Raw genomic sequence first — 6,000 nt, 5'->3', positions numbered from 1 at the left:
TGACTGTCATTCATACGCAGCTCAATGTAACATTGAAAGGTTTAGGCTACCTCATGATACTCAAATTGTCCCCATACCCATCATGAGGTTGCTACAACCTAGCCTATGAATGAAAGTTTACAACATACTATAGGAGCACAGGTCGAGAGAGAAATGTGAGTACTCAAGGTAAAAGACAGTGATACATTCAATACTGTCTAGCTGATCTAGGGTGTAATCATTAGTCCAACAGTTGCAAACAAGAGTTTCTATTGGACAAAATTCAGGTATGTTTATCCCAGTTTCAAGTTTTAATGTCACATGCACAAGTACAGTGAAATGCCTTTCTTGCAAACTCCAAAACCAACAATGCAATAATCAATAACAATGTTTTACTATAAAAAAAACACGAGGCACGACACTGCCAGGTCCTCCCTGTAGGCTGACTCATCGTCACCGGTGATCAGGCCTACCACCGTCCTGTCCTCAGCGAACTTGATGATAGTGTTGGAGTCGTACATGGCCATGTAGTCGTGGGTGAACAGGGAGAATGGGATGAGACTAAGCACACACCCCTGTGGGGCCCCTGTGGGTCAGCGTGGCGGAGGTGATGCTGTATACCCTCAAGTCCAGGATCCAGTTGCAGAGGGAGGTGTTCAGACCCAGAGTCCTAAGCGTGGTGATGTTTAAGAAACGTTTTTCAACAGAATTGGCAGAATGAATACACCCCTGATCACACTCGAACACAGTTCACTTTCATAGCAGCCATATACAAACATGATCATTTTCCTCATTGTAGAATTCCTTCTCGCATCTACGTGCTCTCCTCCTCTCCCCTTTTCCCTTCAGTGCACGACACATCAGCTGTATGTGACCAGGCAAAAAAAACTTTCCAAGCCAAACCTTCATATCATAATTGCTAACTACTACACACAGCCTACCTGCATCATCGTCGTAGCTACTAGAAATAACACGTTAGTAAACCCGCTACAATCATGCAGTACAGTGTAGGCAGCTAAGCCGGTTTAACCAGGTAGGCTAGTTGAGAACAAGTTCTCATTTACAACTGCGACCTGGCCAAGATAAAGCAAAGCAGTGCGACACAAACAACAACACAGAGTTACACATGGAATAAACAAACATACAGTCAATAACACAATAGGAAAAGTGTGTGCACAGTGTGTGCAAATGAGGTAAGATAAGGGAGGTAAGGCAATAAATAGGCCATAGTGGCAAAATAATTACAATTTAGCAATTAAACACTGGATTAATAGATGTGCAGAAGATGAATGTGCAAGTAGAGATACTGGGGTGCAAAGGAGCAAAAAAAGTATTTAAAAAATAACAGTATGGGGATGAGGTAGTTGGATGGGCTATTTGCAGATGGGCTATGTACAGGTGCAGTGATCTGTGAGCTGCTCTGACAGCTGGTGCTTAACGTTAGTGAGGGAGATATGAGTCTCCAGCTTCAGTGATTTTTGCAATTCGTTCCAGTCATTGGCAGCAGAGAACTGGAAAGAAAGTCGGCCAAAGGAAGAATTGGCTTTGGGGGTGACCAGTGAAATATACCTGCTGGAGCACGTGCTACGGGTGGGTGCTGCTATGGTGACCACTGAGCTGAGATAAGGCAGGGCTTTACCTAGCAAAGACTTATAGATGACCTGGAGCCAGTGGGTTTGGCGACGAATATGAAGCGAGGGCCAGCCAACGAGAGCATACAGGTCGCAGTGGTGGGTAGTATATGGGGCTTTGGAGACAAACAGATGGCACTGTGATAGACTGCATCCAATTTGCTGAGTAAAGTGTTGGAGGCTATTTTGTAAATGACATCGCCGAAGTCAAGGATCGGCAGGATAATCAGTTTTACGAGGGTATGTTTGGCAGCATGAGTGAAGGATGCTTTGTTGCGAAATAGGAAGCTGATTCTAGATTTAATTTTGGATTGGAGATGCTTAATGTGAGTCTGGAAGGAGAGTTTACAGTCTAGCCAGACACCTAGGTATTTTTAGTTGTCCACATATTCTAAGTCAGAACCGTCCAGAGTAGTGATGCTGGACGGGCGTGCAGGTGTGGGCAGCGATCGGAGCATGCATTTAGTTTTACTTGCATTTAAGAGCAGTTGGAGGCCACGGAAGGGGAGTTGTCTGGCATTGAAGCTCGTCTGGAGGTTAGTTAACACAGTGTCCAAAGAAGGGCCAGAAGTATACAGAATGGTGCCGTCTGCATAGAGGTGGATCAGAGAATCACCAGCAGCAAGAGCGACATCATTGATGTATACAGAGACAAGTGTCGGCTCGAGAATTGAACCCTGTGGCACCCCCAATAAGACTGCCAGAGGTCCGGACAACAGGCCCTCCAATTTGACACACTGAACTCTATCTGAGAAGTAGTTGGTGAACCAGACGAGGCAGTCATTTGAGAAACCAAGGCTGTTGAGTCTGCCGATAAGAATGTGGTGATTGACAGAGTCGAAAGCCTTGGCCAGGTCGATGAATACAGCTGCACAGTATTGTCTCTTATTGATGGCGGTTATGATATCGTTTAGGACCTTGAGCGTGGCTGAGGTGCACCCATGACCAGCTCGGAAACCAGATTGCATGTCGGAGAAGGTACAGTGGGATTCGAAATGGTTGGTGATCTGTTTGTTAACTTGGCTTTCGAAGACCTTAGAAAGGCATAGTAGGATAGATATAGGTCTGTAGCAGTTTGGGTCTAGAGTGCCTCCCCCTTTCAAGAGGGGGATGACCGCGGCAGATTTACAATCTTTGGGGATCTCAGACAATACGAAAGCGAGGTTGAACAGGCTAGTAATAGGGGTTGCAACAATTTTGGCAGATCATTTTAGAATGAAAGGGTCCAGATTGTCTAGCCCGGCCTATTTGTAGGGGTCCAGATTTTGCAGCTCTTTCAGAACATCAGCCATCTGGATTTGCGGAAGGTGAAATGGGGGAGGCTTGGGCAAGTTGCTGTGGGGGGTGCAGGGCTGTTGGGGTAGCCAGGTGGAAAGCATGGCCAGCCGTAGAATAATGCTTATTGAAATTCTCAATGGTCGTGGATTTATTGGTGGTGACAGTGTTTCCTAGCCTCAGTGCAGTGGGCAGCTGGGAGGAGGTGCTCTTATTCTCCATGGACTTTACAGTATCCCAGAACTTTTTGGAGTTTGTGCTACAGGATGCAAATTTCTGTTAGAAAAAGCTAGCCTTTTTTCCCCCTTTTTTTCTGCCTGTGTATATTGGTTCCTAACTTCCCTGAAAAGTTGCATATGGCGGGGGCTATTCGATGCTAATGCAGTACGCCACGGGATGTTTTTGTACTGGTCAAAGGCATTCTGATCTGGAGTGAACCAAGGGCTTTATCTGTTCCTGGTTCTACATTTTTTGAATGGGGCATTCTTATTTAAGATGGTGAGGAAAGCACTTTTAAAGAATAACCAGGCATCCTCTATTGACGGAAGGAGGTCAATATCTTTCCAGGATTCCCGGGCCAGGTCGATTAGAAAGGTCTGCTCGCTGAGGTGTTTTAGGGAGCGTTTGACAGTGATGAGGGCACCATATGTGCCCCCTCTTGGTTTGTGCCATGGCGGAGATCTTTGTGGGCTATACTTGGCCTTGTCTCAGGATGGTAAGTTGGTGGTTGAAGATATCCCTCTAGTGGTGTGGGGGCTGTGCTTTGGCAAAGTGGGTGGGGTTATATCCTTCCTGTTTGGCCCTGTCCGGGGGTATCATCGGATGGGGCCACAGTGTTTCCTGACCCCTCCTGTCTCAACCTTCCAGTATTTATGCTGCAGTAGTTTATGTGTAGGGGGGCTATGGTCAGTTTGTTATATCTGGAGTACTTCTCCTGTCTTATCCGGTGTCCTGTGTGAATTTAAGTATGCTCTCTCTAATTCTCTCCTTCTCTCTTTCTTTCTCTCTCTTGGAGGACCTGAGCCCTAGGACCATGCCTCAGGACTACCTGGCATGATGACTCCTTGCTGTCCCCAGTCCACCTGGCCTTTCTGCTGCTCCAGTTTCAACTGTTCTGCCTGCGGCTATGGAACCCTGACCTGTTCACCGGACGTGCTACCTGTCCCAGACCTGCTGTTTTCAACTCTCTAGAGACCGCAGGAGCGGTAGAGATACTCTTAATGATCGGCTATGAAAAGCCAACTGACATTTACTCCTGAGGTGCTGACTTGCTGCACCCTCGATAACTACTGTGATTATTATTATTTGACCATGCTGGTCATTTATGAACATTTGAATATCTTGGCCATGTTCTGTTATAATCTCCACCCGGCACAGCCAGAAGAGGACTGGCCACCCCTCATAGCCTGGTTCCTCTCTAGGTTTCTTCCTAGGTTTTGGCCTTTCTAGGGAGTTTTTCCTAGCCACCGTGCTTCTACACCTGCATTGCTTGCTGTTTGGGGTTTTAGGCTGGGTTTCTTTACAGCACTTTGAGATATCAGCTGATGTACAAAGGGCTATATAAATCATTTTGATTTGATTTGATATGTGGGAGTGGAGCTAGGCACTGCAGGGCCTGGATTAACCTCTACATCACTAGAGGAACAGAGGAGGAGTAGGATAAGGGTACGGCTAAAGGCTATAAGAACTGGTCATCTAGTACGTTCGGGAACAGAGAGTAAAAGGAGCAGGTTTCTGGGCGCAGTAGAATAGATTCAAGACATAACGTACAGACAAAGGTATGGTAGGATGTGAATACAGTGGAGGTAAACCTAGGCATTGAGTGACGATGAGAGAGGTATTATCTCTAGAGACACCATTTAAACCAGGTGAGGTCACCGCATGTGTGGGAGGTGGAACAAAAGGGTTAGCTTAGGCATATTGAGCAGGGCTGGAGGCTCTACAGTGAAATAAGACAATCACTAACCAAAACAGTAATGGAATAGGCATATTGACATTAGGGAGAGGCATGCGTAGCCGAGTGATCATCGTGTCCAGTGCGTAGCTAGGCGGGTTGGAGACACGGCGATTCAGACAGCTAGCGGGCCGGGGAGAGCAGAAGGGCCTTAGAGGGCTGTCGCGACGGAAGAAGTCTGTTGTAGCCCCCTCATGCGGTTACGTCAGCAGACTAGTCGTGATGGATCAGCAGGGCTCCGTGTAGTAAAAGGGTCCAGGCCAATTGGCAAAATAGGTATAGTAGCCCAAGAAATTGGCTGATGGACCTCTTCAGCTAACAGTCCGATATGCTCTAGACAGCTAGCGGGCTGCGGCTAGCAGGCTAGCAGATGGGCATTCAGGGGACGTTGCGACGGAGAAGCCTGTTGAAAACCCCCCTCAGGCGGATTACGTCCGTAGCCCAGTCGTGATGAATCAGCGGGGCGCCGTATCGGCAGTAAAATGTGTCCAGGCCAATTGGCAAAATAGGTATTGTAGCCCAAGGAGTGGCTGATGGACCTCTTCAGCTAGCCGGTTGATGGGCCTAGCATAGGCTAGCTCCAGGCTAATTGGTGCTTACTACAGGACAGAGACGTTAGCCAAGAGTAGCCACTCGGATAGCAGCTAGCTAGCTGCGATGATCCAGGTGAAAAGGTTCAGAGCTTGCGGTAGGAATCCGGAGATATGGAGAAGAAGAAGTCCGATATGCTCTGGGTTGAATCACGCTGTGCAGACTGGCAGGAGTTGTCCGGGCTAAAGGTTAACTGATGACTGCTAGCAGTGGCTAGCCGACTACTAGCTAGTAGCTAGTTAGCTGGCTAGCTTCTGTTGGGGGTTCCGGTTCTAAAGTAAAGAAAATAGCAGATCCATACCACTTTGGGTGAGGCGGGTTGCAGGAGAGTATGTTGAAGTTGAGGTTAAGAAAAATATACAAAAATATATGCAAAGAAAAAATATATAAAAAGATATATACACGGGACACGACAAGACGAAGACAAAGACGCCTGACTGCTACGCCATCTTCGATTTATAGTAGCTGGCTAGCTATTTATTTTCGTGAACTGAAGTTCAATTTCAATAGGCGAACACAAGTGGCAACCTTGCTAATACTTACTCACAAGGATTCCTAAATCATTGCTAA

Source organism: Salvelinus alpinus, chromosome 16 (genome assembly GCF_045679555.1).
Source record: "Salvelinus alpinus chromosome 16, SLU_Salpinus.1, whole genome shotgun sequence".
NCBI lineage: Eukaryota > Metazoa > Chordata > Actinopteri > Salmoniformes > Salmonidae > Salvelinus > Salvelinus alpinus.
This window is presented reverse-complemented; position numbering follows the sequence as displayed.